The sequence below is a fragment of the Meriones unguiculatus genome (genome assembly GCF_030254825.1).
Source record: "Meriones unguiculatus strain TT.TT164.6M chromosome 13 unlocalized genomic scaffold, Bangor_MerUng_6.1 Chr13_unordered_Scaffold_34, whole genome shotgun sequence".
Lineage (NCBI taxonomy): Eukaryota > Metazoa > Chordata > Mammalia > Rodentia > Muridae > Meriones > Meriones unguiculatus.
The window spans coordinates 9,037,503-9,059,351 of record NW_026843646.1 but is presented as its reverse complement, the minus strand read 5'-3'; the positions used below and the strand labels follow the sequence as shown (position 1 = coordinate 9,059,351).

At 40.9% G+C, this 21,849-nt stretch overlaps 1 pseudogene; it reads right to left on the bottom strand.

Annotated features, from left to right (window-relative positions):
* Positions 1–21,849, bottom strand: part of LOC110540926 (zinc finger protein 84-like) — a 55,192-nt pseudogene that overhangs the window by 18,863 nt on the left and 14,480 nt on the right.

Genomic DNA, 21,849 nt, shown 5'->3' with positions numbered 1-21,849 from the left:
GTGGAAGTCTCAAAAGATATAAGAAACTTTCAATAACCTCCTGCATCCTATCAGACCACTAAGGTTTAAAGCAGCACATAACCAATAACAAAAACAATAGAAAGCTTACAAACTCATAGAAATTCAACAACTCTCTACTGAATAAAAAATGGATCAAAACTGAAATAAATAAATTAAAGACTTTCTAGAAGTCAATGAAATGAATACACAGCATATCAAAACTCATAGTACACAATGTAAATGTTGACCAGAAGACAGTTCATAGCACTAAGTACATTCAGAAAAAAAATAATCAGAAAGATCTCTTAGTAGCAACTTAACATCACACCTAAATACTCTAGAACAAAAAGAAATAAACATAACTAAAAGGAGTAGACAGTGAGAAACTACTGAACTGTGTCTTCACTGGTAAAACCGAATGTTTCCACAGGAAAAAAATGGTGGATCCTATCAAAATTGATAATGATTAGATTTGAATAGTAGAGATTCCCTGAATAAGCAGAGGTAACTGTTCATCAGACAGCTTGGTCATTGAGTCCACACAAACTTATAAAGACTAGTGTTTTCTTTTTAAATAAAAAAGGATACTTTTGTTGTTTCATATTAAAAACAGTTAAGAGGTTTAAAAGTTTTAAGTAAATTCAAAGGTATAAACTTGTTTGAGATAGAATAATTTGGAGTGAATATAAAATTTTTGAGCAGTGTGGTGATAGACAGTGCCTTTCATTCCAGCAGAGACAAGCAGTTCACTGATAATTAGTTGTTTTCTAAATTCAGGAGTTACAATGACAGGGTGTTGGTGGTTCATAGCCTTAATCCCAGCATTTGGGAGGCACATGCCTTTTACATACCACCTGGGAGGAAGAGGCAGGCACATAGGATTTATAGTGATTTCATTTAAAAGTTGCTTGTAAAAGGCAGGCTGAAAATCAAAATGAATGCCCTTTACTATCTAGAAATAAATACACTTTAAAGTATATTTGTAAACTTTCAAAGATTTTTTAAACTTTAATTGAGTATTTTAATATAATTTTATTATACTTTTTCTATTTCCAAAAAAAAAAAAAGATTTAGCTCTATAAAAGTTAAAACATGCCTAAAAGGCACAACCCTTACCCCAGAATTAGGGATGAGGCAGAGTTTTGAGTTAATCTTTTCAGGAGAATAAAATCATCCAACTAAAGAATATGGAGACCACTGGACACATGAAATTTCTGAAGAAAATGACAGATCACCAAAAGAAAATGTCAAAAGAGAAGGAATAAACTGGCCAACTGGTATTACCCACCTTCATGTTATCTCTTCTGCCTTCTACAGACATAAGTGCAAATTGTCTTTATGTGCTTGCTAAAGGACAATCCAAAATCTCTATCTCATATCAGAAAGGCCACCTGGTAAGAAACAGAGGAAAACAGAAAAATAAGTGAAGATTCTATTGCCACTAATCTCATAATCTTCTGGCATGATGTAACTTCTGTACTCACCACAAACTTCAACAATCAAGAGTATGTACAGTATCTGTGAGAGAAAAAAAAAGCCAGAAACATAAGCCTAAAATATAGCCTAGTTTACATGAAAATACCTGAAGAAACTCTGACATGAAAAATGTGCACTGGACCAGAGATACCTTTGATTTTTAAATTTAATACAAATTAAATAAACACAGATTTCAGAACTCCTACAAGGCAAACTTAAAGTGACACCTAAACTGTTGTATTTCTGACTCTCCAGCTACTACTAATCTCCTTTACAGAAAGTGTTTTTGCTCTAGAAGTCTCTTGGAAAATGGAGGTGATCATAAAGACAGGCTATGGCTTGCAGTCCATCATGTTACCTCATGGGTTCAGGTATAGCCCAGCCCTCACTGACACTCACACACAAAACAATGTTGGAGAATATTTTAATATCTGTTTCTTGCTGCATGGATTATGTCACAAGATGTGGAATCTTTCCTTTCCACTTATCTAAAACCAGGCACACCCAACACTGAGAAAATTTTGCATCTCAGAAAATCGTTTGAACCCAGGAATTGAATTTCACTGAATCACACCATTGTGCCCGTTGGTAGTTGAAAGGTAAAAAATAAATTAAAAAAAAAAAGTAAGCAAGTATTGCTCAATGATGACCACCACCACTTTTTTTTTTACCAGTTTCAAAACTATTTGTAAAATTTGTTACACAAAACCATGTGTGGAATATAACATGCAGCATTTCTAGAAATGAGACCTTCAGTTTTCCAATCTATCTAATGCACAGCAAAAGCAATGCCTGGGTGTGCACACTAGATAGTGATTCTATAAGCACCACGACTTCTGCTGCCCAAGACACAGGGTCCCCTCCTCCTTGGACAGTCAACACTCAAGAAGGATCAGAGGACAAGGATCTCTGCTGAAGTCACCACATGGAAAACAACAGAACCAGAGTCTGAACCACAGCTCATCTCGGTCAAAGCAGATCAGGCTGTAATGGTTCAGCAGCCTGCTCTTCCTGGCCTGGTGACAATGGCCCCACACTCAGCATGACATGGTCTGGTCTCACTCACAGCTCTTTAGAGCTACATCAGAGGAAAATCCCAGAACAAACCCATAAACTACCTCCCACTATTTCTCCTGACTGCTAGGCCTGCCCAGAGAACCTCATTAGCTTGAACAATACAGCTGAGTCTCAGGACAGTAGTAGCTCCTCTACCAGTGGATCAAAGATCAAATGATGCTGATAGCAGAGGCATTCTAGCTTTGCCCTAACCCATATGGGCACACAGAACTTTAGTGTTGTTATAAAAAAATGAAAATCTCAATTAATCGATTTAAAAACCTGATAGCGCAGAGAGGCAGAGAAAGCATCCATCTGACCTTCCTACTTACCTCACCTCCAAGAGGAAAAAGCCCCAAAACCTCACCAGTTCAGATGGCAACTCAGGGGGGATAGACCAAAGGAACCCAAGGCCAAAGGCTTTCTAGCTCACAACCCAAAAAGCCCAAAAATCTACCAAGCTAAAACTCCTTCCACTTTTACACTCTGTCTTAAATATATTTCAGCTGAAAGTTCCACTCACTCTTTAATCCCTGTCAGCTGGTTTCTTGCTTTGCCTCTTGACCTAGGGTTAACATTATTTACTCCTGTGCAGAGAGATCTTTTGAATTAAAGGTATGTTCTAGGGCTGATAGAACCATAACATAATTACCTGTTTACAATAAACAGAAAGCTCTTGGAACTAAGGTTTGTGTTAGGGCTCACCCACACCAAACAAAGCACAGGTTTTTACAGTTCACAATATAAGAGATCACACTGGGATCAAATATCCTGCAACATATTCATCTTGAAAATATTTTAAAATAAAATCTTCCACTTTCCCAGGGCACCTGCTCATCTTCCAAGATACAGGTCATTTATGTTGCACATTCCATTACACGTTCAGTGTTCAGTGCAGTCATCTCTACCTCATAGTTGGGAAGTCCTTCAGACAAACTTCAGTCAAAGCCAAACAGTAACAACCATTAAAGAAACAAATGGCCATGAATTTGAAAGCAAAGAGTAGTTAATGGGAGCTCAATGAAAATGAGAAAGAAAACAAAAAGGATATGGCTGTAACTAGGAATGTTGGAGTAGAAAGTTTTTTATAGATAGATGAGAGAACATAGTCAGACACAGGGAAATCTGGGACAGTCTAAAGTTGACATGACCCTGAGCTATGTGAGATGAGAGGAGAGAGGGAAGTGGAGAGCCAGAACAAAAGGCCAGGAGGGTAAATGATAAATGAAAAAAACCAGGTAACCAAAACAGTTGGAATACATAGGGAAGGACAGCTCAGAGGAGGGCAGCTCATCTCCTGGTCTAGAGACCTGGGTATGACACCTAGACCTTGTAACAGGTAAGGACTGAGGGATGCTGGGAGAACCTGACAGCCACGTCTGCTTTGATTGTTAAGTAGCCACCTTAACCATTCATCCCAGCATTTGAGACGTAAGAGTAGAGGGAAGGTTGAATTGATTTCATTATAATTTCAAGAATTATTTTTAAAAGTTGAAAATGGCTTTATGGTCCAATATTCTTCAGGGAATTCAAGTATGTATTAGAGCACACAAAGTATTACACCTTTTCTCTCAGGTTGTGCATTTTCAAATGGGGAGGGAGGAAACATGCCTGTTAGTCACCACTACAGCATTTTATCAAGAACTTATGTGTTGTTTGAACTCGTGCAACTATAGAAATTTGCTTTCCAGTTCAGCAACTAATCCATATTCTTGATTCCCTTTGTGTATGACTCCCCATAAATGTAAAGTTTTCGCTTTTATTGACCATCTAAAATTGATTACCTGACTCATTACCATCTTCCCTCTTCCCCCTCCCTTTCTGTGTTGTGACTACACCAGCTTCAAAGTAGGTCAGTGAACTCAATTCTTACACAGGTCCCTCTTTATTTGTAATTGCCCACCTCCAAAAAATATCAGAGTGCTCAGTGGACATTCTTTCACTGGTCTCTTTTACTTCACACTCACCAGTCAGGCCCCACTTAAAAAGAGCTTCAGGACTATGTTCTAGGCATTGGGCAGTAGGGGCAGCATTCAGTGTGCAAAGAAATTCTCGGTTACATAACATGTGAAAGGTTGATCTACAGGAGACATTGCTTTAAACAAAAACAAATATAAAACCACCAGAGAAAAATGAATGAAATTCTTAATGACTGGGGATTATCAGAGAATGTTAACTAATAAGAGACTAGAGCAGTGATGCATCAACAAAATAAAATTTAATAATACCAACAACTGACTTATTTATTTATTATGTATACAGTGTTCTGCATGTATGTACACTTGCACACCAGAAGAGAGCACCAGATCTCATTATAGATGGTAGTGATCACCATGTGGTTGGTGAGAATTGAGCTCATGACCTCTGGATGAGCAGCCAGTGCTCTTAACCTCTTAGTTGAAAAAAACACATAGGCATACTGACTTTGAAAAAGAACATGCCATTCTGTTATAGAGGGAAACCCATTAATAAGATACTGTTTGATGTTACCCCTGTGTACAATCATCTGCTTAGACCTGTAACCTGAGAGACATAGATTTAGCCAATAGCCTGTGTCTCAATTTTGAACTGACAGAACTGTGTCAATGAGGATTGTGCATATGGGCATAGGACAGTCCCTTAATTCAAAATTCAACATTCACTGGATCAAGTTACCTGAACTAAACTGTACACCCACCAATCTGGTCTGTTTTCACTCACAATCATAAATTAATAAATACACTTTGGGAAGTTACAAATTAAAAAAACTCACCCTGCCACATTTCTAGATAATCCTGGTGAGCAAACATGTGTATCCAGGGATCCTAATCTCTAACAGACCTGGTAGCATACTACTTATCTGTGGAGTGTTTTACAGACAGTCTTCCCTCAGCTACATTCTAACTGGGACCACTAGCTTCTGAGCAATAGGAAATCATTTACATCATCATTTCTACTCTTCTATATCACAGTTTAATATTGGAGTGCTCTCTGACACATGACATACAATTTACAACCCACACAAAATCCAAATGGATCTTTTAGAACGGAGAGAACCTACCTGACACCCCCAAAGGTCACCACAAACTAGGCCTAAAAAAGGTCTCCTAAAGGTCACCAGAATAGTGATTCTATTATAAAGCCACCAGGAATTGGACCATGGGTCACCAATTCCAAAAATAAGGTCATAATATTCCCTACCCAAGTAACAGCCTGAGGATAACCAAAGGATGAGAAGGTATCTTATCTCAAAGTGGGGCATTTGTGCTTAGCAGTCTACCAAACTTGTAATAGAACATTCAGTGACACAGAAAATACCCAATATTTCTGAGGCCTAGAGATAGCTCGCTGAATGTTAGTTATGTTAGCTAGCAAATCACTTTGCAAAAAGCTCGCCCTTGCTGAATGTCACCCAATCCTGTAACTGTTAAATTGGAACTTCCTTGTCCTTTCTAAAACCTGAATCAAAACCCTGACATGAGGCTGCATGGGGCTCTCCTCTCTGATCCACTGTGTTGGGTGATGGTGCAGAAACTGAGCTTAAGCCCCAATAAAGCTCTCTTCTCTTGTGTATGTGTTCCAGCTCTGGTGATCTTTGGGGACCCTAAGATCTGGGCATAACATTTTGGGGCTCGTACCAGATCCCCAAGGTCCCCAAGGACTGCAGGCACATGGAGCTGAACACCACCTGTAAGTGAGCACTCTGTCCATGTCTGTTTATCTGCTTCAGTCTCTGTATTTCTCTAGTTTCTGTTTTGGGGCCTGGAGGCAAAATCATTGTGGTCAAAAAGGTTAGAGCTGATGTTGTGGATAGAGGTGGGCCACAGGGCCTGGAAGACTTTTCAAACCCACCTCAAAAGGGCACATCTATAAAGGGAGTTGATTACCGAGTTTTCTGTGATCTCTGGACTTCAGAGAGGATGAATGTGCCCCTATCTGTAAAGGGTAGTAGAGTACCCAGTTTTCTGTGATCTCTGAATCTTTGGACAAGGACAATGCAGGTAGCTGCTGCATCAGAGATTCACTGATATTCTACTTTCAGTTTTTCCACTGTAGGAGTGGTTGGATCTGCTGTCTGAATCTGTGTATTTTTCTGGTGCACAAGTAATGGGATCTAGCTGTTTGTGTCTTAACTGTTTTGTCTGTTGCTGCCAGTTTTTTGCCTCTGGGACTGACCGAGGACATGGGACAGAATCCTTCTATCCCTCTAGAATTGATTCTTCTCCATTTCAGGGAAGCTTGAGCCATGCTCCACAGGCTCCAGTGAGAGTAGTGAGGAGGTGCCAAGGGATGGATACAGTATGTGGAGCCCCAGGCTTGGCACCTCTGCCAATGTTCTTGTTTCTTCTTTGAGGAAAGTTGGTGACATGACGTTACCTCTGGCTTGGAACAATGATTGTTAAATATGCTCTTAACCAAAATGTATTGTGGTTATTACTATCATTATTATTATTTGGTTAGGGTTTCCTGTAGCCCAACCTGGCCTGAAACTCAACAGCTATAAGATAACCTTGAATTTTTGATCCTTCTCCTCCATCGTTTATCAACTGAGCTACTTCCCTAATCCTTCAAACTTCTTTTTGAGCCATAGGTGACTTCAACTATGAAGTGGACAGAACCCAAAAGGAGAAGGCTTGGCTTAACCGAGCTCCTGGGTCTGTGACAGTGTACTGACACTGTGCCAAGAATACCTCCTGAGCCCCTTGGCACATGCCTTATTAGCCGGGGTGCTGTTCCATGCATTGGCACTTAAGAGATTGTCCCCTGAGAACCAAGCCAATCATTTTTTCAGGCAAGGTCCCAGACTGGTAACTAGAAGAATTTTGTTAGAAAATCTTAGAAAGCACAGGTATGATTGTGGTTTACATGGGTGGGGAACCTTTGTCAATGTGGTCCCCAAAGTGCTAAAGAACATAAGGGGTGATAGATGAGGAATTAAACATGTCTGGGTATCTCCCCTTCCTCTCCCCTGAAAATGAGTTTCTTTACTTAATCACCAGTGCAAGAAAAAAATAGTTAGAATGCATTTGGGGTTCAAGGTCTAGACATGAGTCAGCAGGGTCCTTTGGGCAATGCTTTCACAGAACTGCATCCATTCAAGACGAATGTTTGTAAATTCACACTGAGCAAGGAAGGAACAGAAGGGGAGGAGAGGAACATGTTCAAAAATTTCCTGGCAAGGAAACAAAAAAGAAAAAAAAATCTGCTTAATTAAGTTCCACCTTTTGTGTGTATGTCCATGAATTCTTAAGTTGTGTTTATGTGTACATCTTTTCATCATATTTACATGCATATATGTACTCTAAAATCTTGCTGAATAATGGTGTTTTAATGTCTTCCTCACATGTCAACTGAATTATTTTTGGGCCCTAAATCTAAACCTAATTCTTATCAATATTTGGAAGTTTTGCTTGTTTTGAATGTGTGGTTTTGTTTTCTTAGTTAACAGTGTGTACACAGTCCCTTACAGAAGGGGTATCATACTTGGGTCTCTAAAAAAACTAATGAAAAACAATAAGAAGTACTAATAGTGTTAATGACCAAAATGAAAGTAACTGAGTGCTTTGTATAATGATCTCAGATGCTCTTTTCAGAAATTTTATGATGATTTTTTTTCATTAGGCACAAAATGCCTGTTAAACTTAGGGCATGTTTACCACATTTTGTTGAAAACAAGGTTCAAGATCCATCCTGAAGTCATAACATCAAATGATATACAAAGAGGACATTATCAGCTTTGGAGATATGTCTCCTAGGGATATGTATGGCAGGGTGCAAAGCTCAGGACATTTTCTGAGGATCTAACCTCCCATAAAACCTAATGAAAACATAGATTCTTTCCAGAAAATGAACATGTACATAAAGCCAACTATGTATATAGCAGGTATACAGTGAATGTCAGGAGAGGAGACAGGTTAAAAACTAACACCAGATAAATAGCACTGTTGCTGTATCCGTAATTTCTATCTTGTTTGGAAAGCAGAGAAAGGTAGACTCTTAACCCCTGTATTTAATGCAGAGCATCTGCATAAAGAAAAGCAATGCTTTGCTTCTGTTCCTTTTCTCTCTCCTCCTCCTCTTCCTCTTTCTTTACCTTGTATATGTGAAGCAAATGTTCTACCTCTGAGTTGTATTCCTAGCTTCTGTACAAAACAGGCAGAAACAGATAGTCTTTGGATATAATAAAGCCAGATGTGAAAACTCACTAAAGCTTAAAGGAAGTAACTTTTTATGGGATAAATTAAAGAGAACACAGAGAAGGCAAGAGGCATAGAGGAGGCTGTCCTAGTAACAGCAGTAACAGAACAAGAAAAAAAGACTTCCGGAAATGTTTTTTTTACAGGTGGCACAATGGCTGTCATTAACTAATAAAACGCTACATGCTCCCATCCTTTAGGTGGGAATTCTGTATTACTATCAGATTACAAAGACTTTGTTCAATGCATTTACTACTTAAAAGGTTATTTGTCCTTCCGCAGATAGTTACTGTTTGTGAATTAGGTATCCAGTACTGTGCTGAACACACAGAAAATGATTCATGCAAACACCATTCTTTCTCTATAAGCTTACAGTCTTGTGGTGTTATCCACCATAAACAAACCTATAGACCATGCATAGAAATGTATATATCACTATAAAATCCAATATGAAACTTAAAGAGAAGCAAGAGGGATCTAACACCCCAGAAGGGGTAAAGAACATATGTATTCAAAGGCCCAGAGTTGAGAACATTTTAGTTCCATAAGGGAAATGAAAGAAGATGAATTTGTTTGGAATATAAATGGGAAGAAAGTAATAATAACAACAACAATAATAATAGGAATTGCCAGAGCCTGCCAGCAGAGTCAAACGGTTCTTGGGTTGGAAGTGAGGACTGAAATTAATAAAACAAAAACAAACAAAAAGATCATAAATCAAGTGTTGTGACACATGCCTGTAAATGGAGCATCAGGAAGGTAAGGAATGAAGGTCAACCTGGACTATAAGAAACTCTGTCTCAAAAACAAAACAGCAGAAGCAACAACAAAACAGCACAAGAATCTGAGTGTCTGGGATGCTTTGGGACATTCAAGTTTTTTATCTTAATTCTTGGCTCCATAGCAAGCTATTGAGGAGTGTAGTTCTTTGAATGAAAATGACCCCTACAGTCTCACATGTTTGAAGATTTGGTCCCCATTTGGTGGAACTGTCTTAGAAAAATTAGGAAGTGTGATCTTGTTGAAGAGGTGTGTCACTGTGGGTGGGCTTTGAGGTTTTAAAACCCCACACCATTCTCAGTTAGCTCTTTGCCTCATAATTGTTGATCAGGATGTAAGCTCTCAGCCACTGTTCTCTCTGGTTCTCTGCCTGCCATTCCTGTCGGCCACTATGGTCTCTGCCATGATGCTCATGGATTTACCCTCTGCAACTCTAGGTACCCAACCGACTGTTTCTTCTATAAGCAGCCTTGGTCATGATTATCTTAGCACAGTGATAGCAAAGTAGCTAAGACAAGGGGTTTGAAAACAGGAGAGAAATGCTTCGAGGTACATTCATCTCAAAGATCCTTTTGTCCTGTAAAATTAATAGTAAGATTCCAGAAATTTCAGGCCTCACAGCGCCCTGACCCAGAAGGCAGAACCTACCGGGTGGGGCGGGGGAGGGGCTTGCGCGAGGCGCGGCGCAGGCGCAGTGAGCGCCTCCATTGTCTAGCGCCGTTGCTATGGCTACAGACGCTGAGGGGAAAACGCTGAGTTCCTCCCGGGCATAGTGGGCGGGGGCAGGGATGGGAACCCGCTTCCGAGGCGCGGTGGCAGCGGTCGTGGCTTGGCTAGTGAACTACTTCTTCATGGTAGGCAGGGACCCGGAGAAGCCTGGTAAGGGTGTGGGGCGGGCACCGCCTGGGCACCACCTCCGCCCAACCAGGCTCCCCTTCTGAACCCCTGGCCCTGCCTCCGCCCTTCCTAGGCTCGATCTCCGCCCCTCCCCCCCCCAGCCTCTGCTCCGCCCGGACTCCGCCTCCGCCCTTCCCCGGGCTCCGCCTCCGCCCCAGGGCTCCGCCCATGGCCTCCCCGGACTCTGCCTCCGCCCCTCCCCCGGGCTCCGCCCATGCCCCCGGGCTCCTCCCTGACCCTCCCCCCCCTTCCCCCGCGCCCTGGGCTCCGCTTCTGCCCCAGGCAACAGTCCAGTGAGCTCTGCGGGGCGGGTCTTCGTGGCTGGGAGTCTGGGAGGAGAGAGGGTTGGGTCGCGCGGTGGAGGAGTGGAGGGTCCACGGGTTATTGGCCATCCCAGAGCGGCGGAGCCTGGCTGGCTGTGGGCGTGTGTGAGGAACCCACAGGATGGCTTGGGAGTTACAGGCCGGGGGCTGGCGGTCTGGGCGGGTCAGGAGAGCCTGCTCAGGTTCTGCCAAGAGCTTCTGTGGAGGCTGCCAGTACCCGGACTCCGCTCTTGGGCCGCCAGGGTTAGGAGGGAAGGAGCACAGTGTGAGGAGTTCCTAGGGATACTTGTGCCCTGCATCCTGAGGAAGAGTGATGCTGGGGCTAGTCCTCCCAGAAAGGAAGTAAAGAGAGTCCGGTGCTGCCTCCCTCCTGCCCTGGGGGTGGGGTGGAATGTAGGAGCTTGGACATCCAGGTCCAAAGAATTCTGGGTACTTGGAAAGGCCATAGGATCCTTGCACATATCTAGGAACACTGTTTCCAGACATATGTGGCAGCATTCCAGAATGAAGTGACTCTTCTTAAGTAAAGACAGCCACTGCAGGTGCTCTGTCTCACTTAGCTTTCACATGATTTGATTGTTCTTTTTATTCATCAGAGAATTCTTCATAAGGAACAGTTTGGTAGATACACTGCTGTTTATACTTTGATGGACTTGCACACCCAGGTGTATACACGGTTCACGCAGGCTTATTTTCTTATTTTTATATCTTTGTGTTGTTATGTATAGATAAACAAGATGTAATCACAAGTTTACTGTAGAGCCTGGAAAACTTTTATTTCAGGGTAATTCCAGTTTTACATTTGCAAGGAATTTTAGCTACCAGCCCTACAGCCCCTTGTCTCTGGAGGTGCTTAGGTTGTGTTTTGCTGATTGTTAGTCGCTGGTAGCACTAGGGTACCCCTGTTTATTATTTATTCATTCCTAAGAATTTGTTTAAGAGAAGGGTTTCTTCCTAATTTTTTCTCACTACTGCTTAATTGAGGTCACTTATAAAACCACTTGCAGGTCGATGAGATGGCTCAGCAGATAAAAACTCTTGCTGGGCAAGCCTGGAGACCTGAGTTCGATGCCTGAATTTATGAAAAGGTGGAAGGCAAGAAGTGATTGCACAGAGTTGTCTTCTAACCTTCCTATGTGTTCCCTAGTATGCATGCTTCCCCGGCATCATGAACACACACACACACACACACACACACACACACACAAACACACATTGGGCTGTATTTAGAGAATATTCTTGCTGCTCCAAAATGTCATGTCATTTCACTTGTCAGTCTCTTACAGACATAATCTTACCCAGACTGCTAGTGTGGAGAATCAGTTTTGTTTTTAATCTTGTTCAGTTTTCAGTTACATTGTTCTTCCCCCTACAATAATTTTATTTAGTTCTTTTTTTTTTTTTGAGACAAATTCTCTCTACAGAACTCTGGCTGGCTGTCCTGGGATTCCCTATGTAGTACAGGCTGGTCTTGAACCTACAGAGATCCGCCTTCCTCTGTCTCCCAAGTGCTGGGGTTAAAGACAATGCCCAGCTTCCCCCACAACAATTTTAAAACAATAACAAACTTGAAAAAAGTTCCAAGTATGGTACACAGTTAATTGCTGTTTTACTTTGGATATTTTGAGAGGAAGCTGCTGACCTTATGCCCTGTCACTTTGAATGGTTTAGTCTCAATTTTATGCAAACAAGAACGTCGTCCTACATAATGACAATTCAGTTATCAAAACAGGAAATTCACACTGACACAGTATTTCATTTAATTTGGGTTTTGTTGACTATGTTATTACTCACATAAATGTTGAAAGAAGTTGGTACATTTCAGTGTTGCATTGTTTCTTTATCTCTTTAGTCTCATTGAATATGGAAGAGTTCTCTCATTTTTTCATGATCTTATCACTTTTGATGACTGCAGGGCAGTTGTATGTTTTCTTCATTAACTTATTTGTTCATTTTACATCCCACTCACACCCTCACTCCCTGTTCTTTTCCCAGTCCTACCCTTTCACCCACTTTCCCTACATACTCCCCTAAACAATCTGTCCTGGCACATCAAGTTACATCAGGTTTAAGTACCTTCTCTATCACTGAGGCAAGACAAGGCAGCCCTGCTAGGGATATGGAATCCAGAAGGGGTCAACAGAGTCCAAGGTAGAGACAATCCCTGCTTTTGTTGTTAGGAGACCCACTTGAGGACAAGCAGCCCATCAGTTTCATATGTGTAGGGGGCCTAGGACTTGTCCAGGTATGTTATTTTGTTGGTGGTTCAGTCTCTATGAGGCCCCACTGTCCCAGGGGAGCTGGCTGTGTAGTTCCAAATCCTAAATCCTTCCTCTGACTCTTCCACAAGACTCCCTGAGTTCTGCCTTATTATTTGACTGTGGGTCTCTGCATCTGCTTTCATTATCTGCTGGATGAAGCCTCTCAGATGACAGATAATGCTGGTCTCCTGTCTACAAGTATAGCAGAGTAGTATTAATAGTCTCAGAAGTTGGGTCTCTCCCACGGGTTGGGTCTCAAGTTCTGCCAGTCCTTGGTTGGCCATTTCCTCAATTTCTGTTCCATCATTTATCCCTACAAATCTTGTAGGGGGACAAATTCGCATCTAAGGTTTTGGGCGTTGGTTGGTGTCCCCCTCCATATTCTGGCTACAGGATGTATCTACTTCAGTCTTAATATCCCTGCTGTTAGGAGTCTCAGCCAGGGTCACCCCCATATCTTCCCAGGTGCCTCCAAAATTCCAGGTCTTCCTCTGGTCTCAGAGATGCCCCAACACCATTTTCCCTCTCCCCCAGCCATCTCACCCCCTGCCCCCTTTACCCAAACCTGATCCCCTCTCCTGTTCCTCTCTTCACCCCCCCTCCCACCCACTTCCTCTCTCCCTCCACTTCCTATGTCTCTGATGTCTATTTTATTTCCCCTTCTTAGTGGGATTCAAGGATCCTCTCTTCAACCCTCCATGTTACTTAGTTTATTTGGGTCTGTGGGTTGTACCATGGTTATCCTGTACTATATGGCTAATATCCCAGGTTAGTTATTTTTGTAGACTCTCTCTCAGCTCTCTGTGTTGTCATGGATAAATATATAAACTTGGACAAGGTTTTCACACCAGTGTAACAGACTGTGTCCTGTCAGATGTTACATACTTTAACTTTAATTACTTGTAATCAGTGTCTGTCAGGCTTTTCTACTACAGATTTAATACCCTGGACTCCCATGACACTGTCTTGGTCCTCATCAGAATGTTAATGCATTTGCCATACACTTACATCAATATGGATTTATGTGCCTTCTGTAGTGGACTGTACTGTTTTTGTTTTGTTTTAGCTGTGGGGGTTTCTATGACAAATGATTTATAAACAAAGACTTTATTTTTCACAGTTGTCAACTCTGGAAAGTCTAATGTTACAATATGAAGTCTACTTGGGGGCATGCTTGTCTACAGTCCTGTTTTCACTTTAATCTAAGTGGCCTAAAGGGCCACATGATTTTATAGGTTATGAATTTATTTATCTATTTATAAGGACTTCACCCCCAAGACCTGAGTACTTCCCAAAGATATCATGCAGTTCTGTTACTTTATGTCTTAGGACTTCAACATAGGAATTTTGGGAGGACATAGATATTCTAACCATTCATTTTGATGTTTAAATTGTTTTGTCATTTGACCAAGAGCTCAAATATCCAGCTTCTGTGTCTACTGGAAAAGATCCTACTGAGTGAGTATTCTCAGAAGCAGAAAGAGACACTGGGTATATACTCAAAAGTGGATATTAGTCATATAATATGGGATAAACATTTTAAAATCTGTATACCTAAGGAAGCTTATCAAGAAGGAGGACTCTGGCTAAAATGTTCAGTCTCTATTCAGAAAGGCAAAGAGGATGGATGTTGGAGGAGGGAGAAAACAGGCAACAGGACAGAAGCCTACCACAGAGGGGCTCTGAAAGGCTCTACCCTACAGGGTATCAAGGCAGATGCTGAGACTCATAGCCAAACTTTGGGCAGAGTGCAGGGAATCTTATGAAAGAAGTGAGAGATAGTAAGACCTGGAGAGGACAGGAGCTCCACAATGAGAGCAACAGATCCAAAAAGTCTAGAAAGAGGGGTGTTTTCTGAGACTGATACTCCAGCCAAGGACCACACATGGAGATGGCCTGGAACCCCTGCATGGAGGTAGCCCATGGCAGTTCAGTGTCCAAGTGGGTTCCATAGTAATGGGGACAGGGATTGTCTCTGACAGGAACTGACTGGCCTGCTCTTTGATCAACTCATCCGAAGGAGCAAGAAGATTTCCCAGGCCACAGAGGAAGATAATGAAGCCACTCCTGATGAGAATTGATAGACTAGGGTCAGAGGGAAGGGGAGGAGGATCTCTCTTATCAGTGGACTGAGGGTGGGGCATGGGTGGGGAAGAGGGAGAGAGGGTGTGGTTGAGAAGGGAGAAGAGAGTGAGCTACAGGGGGGATACAAAATGAATAAATTGTAATTAATAAAAATAATTATTATAAAGGAATTTTTATTATTTATACAGGGTTCTGCCTGCATGTATGCCTGCAGGCCTGAAAAGAGTAGCAGATCTCATTATAGATGGTTGTAAGCCACCATGTGATTACTGGGAATTAAACTCAGGACCTTTAACCTCAGAGCAATCTCTCTAGTCCCTTCTGTGTCTTTTTAACATGTCCCATTTCCATCATTCTTTGAGCATCGTTACTTTTTGATCTAAGGTATTTCTGGCACACATGCACACACATTTCTTCTCCTTTGTTGTGTTAATCCTCTGACATAGGGCCGCTTACACAATAGGCCAAGTGCAGCCCTGTAATCAACTATTCCTCTAGGGATCCCTAGATACTAATTTCTCATCACTAGCATCATTATTACTGTTGGGTTACAAGTATCCCCAAGTTCTCTTCATGTGGAGCTAGAGGATATATTTATCCATATTTTCACATATATCTATATTTCTGTATCTGAACATTGAAAACTGTGAACTATTTCAGTACTTCTAACTTCAGCCCAGAAATCTAGCATTTGCATTTTTGATGTTGTAATGGTCTTCTCAAACATTGAGAAATCAGGTTTTGCACACATGCACACACACACACACACATCTTGTTTATTTTTTGCTCTTCTTTATAATGACTTGTTTTCTCTCCCTACTGAGGCTATTTCTTCATTTCATATCCTCCTCCCTTCCAGCCCTGTTGGAACTAAGAACCCATGTTATGATGCCACCACACAGGGTTCCCCAACTTGCTTGTGGTCTGATGTGCTTGGGGTTAAGATGGTTTCTGTGGACACACTTCCCATTCTGCTCATCCTCTGACCTCCCACTTAGGCATCTTCACTCTCACTCCCTTTGTATCGTAATGCTCCAGGCCAGTTTGTTCCTCCAGATTTGACCCACAGTCTTTGATAAAATGTGTTTGACTTTGGCCATTCTCTGACCACATGGACTCTTCTTCCCTTTCCCAAATCTTGCTGGAGATTTTGTAGTTCCCACCTCTATCCTGTGGCTAATGTGACTACCCTTCTTCCACACTGAATAAAGGGAAGATTTCTTTGTTTTGTTTTTTAAATGAAATTCTGAATGTTGCATAAATTATAATCTGAAGTAGGAAATGTATACTTTTTGTCATTTTTGTGTAATTTGTGTAGTTTATTCAAGCATAATTTAGGTGTGAAAAAATTAGGAAAACAGTTCAGTGGTTTTAAGGAATTATATACACTAGTATAATCACTACCACAATCAAGATATAGAACACTTACTTGCCCATAAAAAGTCCTCTAATAAAGCTGGACATGGTGGTGCATGCCTGTAATCCCAGCACTCAGGGAGGCAGAGGCATTTGAATCTCTGTGAGTTTGAGACCAGCCTGTTGTAGAAAGAGATGATTGGCAAGGCTACACAGAGAAGTCCTGTCTTGAAAAACAAAACAAAAGTCCTCTTGTACTCTTTTGAAGTCTGTTTTCTCCTTACCCTCTGGTTGCAGATCTGCTTTCTGTCTGTATGATTTTGTTGTTTGTAGAGTTGCATATAAATCGAATCAGACAGTTTTTTTTAATGTTTGGCTTATTTTCCACTTAGTTTCATATACTGAGATCAACAAATGTTGTGTAATTGTACCCTTGCACCACTCCCCTTTCCCTTCAGTGCTGAGTATTGCACTCAGGTCTGCACTCATGCTAAGCATATACTCTACCACTAAGCTATACTCATTTCTGTCCCTTCCTTTCCCATTACTCCCTTCCCCTCCCATCTCTTCCCCTCCCCTTTCTCAATACTTTTAATCACTGACCCATCCCCAGCTCTCTTTACATTTTTAACAGATATAATCATGTGACTATATCTGGATTAGTGGAATAGAAATGGAATGATGACTATAGTGTTTCAAAAGTGTTCTAAGGAGGTGATGGTGTGTATTCCGAGCTATTCTTTACCTGAGACTGAAGATCAGCTGGATGGTGGTGGCTCAGGCCTTTAATCCCAGAGTTTGGGAGGTGAGGTAGAAGCATTTGGATCTCTGCATTAAAGGTCAGCCTGATTTATAGATCTAGTTTCAGGACAGCCAGGAAAACTACACAGAGAAACCCAAACCAAACAAGCAAGCAAAGGACTAGAGATCTAGCAGTCATTTTGGGTAGGAATAATAGAGCAAAGAGCTAGAAGGAACTTTGATAGCTAATGACTGACAATAGGGTTGCTTTAGCATATCTAGATAGCCGCTTTGTGTTTTTGTTTGTTTTTAACATGATAAATAATAACATTATATGTTTAAGTCACTGTAAATCTGGGTTTTTAGTTTCATGGTAACAAAACAGGTACAAGGTGACAGGATGGGGTTATCAGGATCCAAGGTCATAGACAGTGAAAGAATGTTTCTCATTGTCATGTGTAGCCAATTGAGGCCACTGAGAAAAGCAGTTATTGAAGAACTTTGTGGTTGAATGTACAGATGATTTATTAATATGCAATGTACAGTTAAAGAGGAGACAGTAAAGTCTCCCTCCTCCCTGTGGCCTCTTATTTTTTTCTTGTGAGTATTTAACTCCATCATTGAAATGTAAATCATGAACTGCAAGTTTACTCTAGTGAATGATGTACTCTTTTGAGTACATTTTATACAGGTTTTTTTTTCCTCTTTGTTTTTTTAATTAAATTTTTAGTTTTTTTACATTAATTGCATTTTATTCACTTTGCATCCCAGCTTATCACCCTCCCTCATTCCCTCACAATCCCAACCTCCATCCCTCATTTTCCATGGCCCTCTCCAAGTCCACCAATAGGCGAGACCCACCTCCCCTTCCATCCAACCCTAGCTTATCAGCTCTCATTAGGACTGGCTGCATTGTCCTCCTCTGTGTCCTAGCAAGGCTGCTCCTCCCTCAAGGTGTTGGTCAAAGAGCCAGCCACTGAGTTCATGTCAAAGACAGTCCCTTTTTCCCTTACTAGGGAACCCACTTGGATACTGAGCTGCCATCAGCTACGTTTTATTGTTTTTTGTTTGTTTCTCCAAGACAGGGTTTCTCCATGTAGCCCTGACTATCCTGGAACTTCCTCTGTAAATTGAGACTGGTCTCAAACTCATAAATCTGCCTGTTTCTGCCTCTTGAGTGCTGCCTCTTGTGCCACCACTGCCTGGCATATAGGATCATTTTTAACTCTGCCTTTTCTTAGTTGATTATTGTTTTATTAACCAAATTGCAGAATATTGGTAGAAGAAATGATAAGAATTGAGGTTAGTCAAATAAACACCCCCATGTGAGAAATGTCATTGTGATAAATATGAATATATACTTGGAAAACTTTGTATCTATTTAATTAAAACTTAAAAAGACCAGCTCCATGTACTAGTGTGGTCTAGCATTTTACTTTCTTTGCTTTGCTTTCTCTTTCTTTCTTTCTTTCTTTCTTTCTTTCTTCCTTCCTTCCTTCCTTCCTTCCTTCTTTCCTTCTTTCCTCCTATCCCTCCTTCCTTCCCTCCTTCCCTCATTCCTTCCTTTCTTTTGAGACAGGATCTCTGTAGCCTAGACAGGCTTGTCACTCACTAGGTAATTGCCACAAGTACTTGCAAACTATACGTTATTTTTTTATTTTTTATTAACTACACTTTATTCACTTTGTATCCCCCATAAGCCCCTCCTTACTACCCTCCTAATCCCACCCACTCTCCTCCTTCTTCACGAATGCCCCTCCTCAAGTTCACTAATAGGGGAGGTCCACCTCTCCTTCCATTTGATCTTAGTCTATCAGATCACATCAGGAGTGGCTGCATTGTTATCTTCTGTGGCCTGGTAAGGCTTCTCCCCCTTCAGGAGGAGGTGATCAAAGAGCAGGCCAATCAGATTATGTCAGAGGCAGCCCCTCTTCTCATTACTATGTAACCTACTTGGACACTAAACTGCTATGGCCTACATCTGTGGAGGGGTTCTAGGTTATCTCCATGCATGGTACTTGGTTGGAGTATGAGTCTCTGGGAAGAACCCTGTGTTCAAATTTCTGGTTCTGTTGCTCTCCTTGTAGAGTTCCTGTCCTCTTCAGATCCCACTTCTTACATAAGTTCCCATGCACACTGCCCAACAGTTGGCCATAAGTCTCAGCATCTGCTTTGATAGTCTGCAGGGCAGAGACTTTCAGAGGCCCTCTATGGGAGGCTCCTAATTTGTTTTGTGTTTTCTTCTTCTTCTGAGGTCCATCCTCTTTGCCTTTTGGGATGGGGATTGAGCATTTCAGCCAGAGTCTTCCTTGTAGATTAGTTTCTTTAAGCGGACAGCTTTTAGTAGGCTTATCCTATATTATATGTCTATATGAGTGAGTATATACCCGGTGTGTCTTTCTGCTTCTGGGATAGCTCACTCAGGATGATCCTTTCCAGTTCCCACCATTTACCTGCAAAATTCATGATTTCCTTGTTTCTCATTGCTGAATATTATTCCATTGTGTAGATGTACCGTACTTTCTGTATCCATTCTTCAGTTGAGAGGCATCTGGGTTGTTTCCAGATTCTGGCTATTACAAATAAAGCTGATACATACATGGTTGAGCAAATGTTCTTATTGTGTACTTGAGCCTCTTTTGGATATATGCCTAGGAGTGGAATAGCTGGATCTTGAGGAAGCGCTATTCCTAGTTGTCTGAGAAAGTGCCAGATTGCTTTCCAGAGTGGTTGTACAAGTTTCCATTCCCACCAGCAGTAGAGGAGGGTTCCTCTTTCTCCACAGCCTCTCCAGCATGCGTTATCTCTCCAGAATGCGTTATTTTGATCTTAGCCATTCTGATGGGTGTAAGATGAAATCTCAAGTTTGTTTTGATTTGCATTTCCCTGATGGCTAATGACATTGAGCATTTATTTAAGTGTTTCTCTGCCATTCAATATTCCTTTATCAAGAATTTTCTGTTTAGCTCTGTTCCCCATTTTATAATTGGATTACTTGATTTGGTACATTTCAACTTCTTTAGTTCTTTATATATACTGGATATTAGCCCTCTGTCAGATAGAGGGTTAGTGAAGATTTTTTCCCAATCTGTAGGCATTTGTTTTGTTTTGATGATGGAGTCCTTTGCTTTACAAAAGCTTTTCAGTTTGATGAGGTCCCCTTTATTGATTGTTACTCTTAGAGCCTGTGCTGTTGGTGTTCTGTTCAGGAAATTGTCTCCTGTACCAACGAGTTCAAGGCTCTTCCCCAATTTTTCTTCTAACCAATTTAGTGTATCTGGTTTTATGTTGAGTTCTTTGATCCACTTGGACTGTAGTTTTGTGCAGGGTGATGAATATGGTTCTATTTTCATTTTTCCTAGGACAACTCTTAAACAATGATTAGGACATAATACTTAAAATGTAAGTAGATCTGTCAAACTGTGATCAAAAGGGGTAGAGTTGATAAAAATGTAAGAGTACTATTCTGAAAGCCAATTTTAGGAGTTAAAATTCAATAGCAGCAGGCAAAAAAAAAATGATGTAATTACATTACGATTACAACAACAACAACAAAAAAAAACAGAAAGAAAAGAAATACCATTCAGTTGCTTTTTCTAAATATGAAAATTAAAGATAAATTGATAAAATTAGAAAAAGTATTTTGCTTAGTGAGGTAACACAGATGCAGAAATACAAACCTGTATATTCTCTACCTTTGAGGTTCCTAGCTCCAAATATGAGTACATTTGGGACTATATATAAAGGCTTTGCCTTATTTGGTTGTATCTTCTTTTTCCTGTTTAACTGACAGAATCTTACAGGCCTGTTCTTTTCTAAAGAGGAAATGAAAGAGAAGTGGATCTAGGGTAGAAGGGAGGTTATGGAGAGCTGCTTGTTTGGCAAACAATGCAAAACATGTTTCCTTCCTAGCCTTTACCTTGCCAATAACAGGATGTTTTGCCAAGCTACTTTATCTTGTTTGTGTGATCTTGCACTATTTCTGCTATACAGAGATATGGTCTAAGAAAACGAGTTTGAACCCCTTCCTTGTATTGATATATTTTGCTCTGACAATAAAAATGAGGTGTGAAGTAAACCAGGAGGCTATAGTTTTCACTGAGAGCCCTCTCAAGCTGACCTCTTGATGTCTTGTTTATTTCAGTCCTCATTCTGCACTCAGGTAATGTTTGACTTTGGTGGAAGACTATGGGAAAAGTGGAGAGAGGCAAAAGTGCAATCTGGATATATTTATTGTACAAGAAAAACATTTACTTTCAGTAAAAATAAAGAAAATAAACATCTGAAATCCAAAAAAAAAAAAGCGTGGATCAAAGAGGGATCTCTAAAGTGTTCTTCCTGCTATTCATTTTCAAGAAAACACAGGACTATATTTTCATATTTGGTACCCTATAATCTTCGCAACTATGAACCACTTAAAAGATCAACATGATTGTCTTTATACCACAGATAAGTTTAATACTTAACCTAATGAAGAGTTGTGTAGCTTTGTCCCTAGAATACACATCTAAATCTCCTGAACACAAGACTCAGGGATCATTGCAAGAGAGGGATGATAACATTCTAAGAAACAATGTAATGGTATTTTGTCATGAGATTGTATCCCCCAGTGCCACATCCACTCCAGTGTCTTTTGTGTAGAATAACACTGATTATGCTGGTAGGCGGGGGATAGGTTTCCCTTGGGAATAGGCTCCC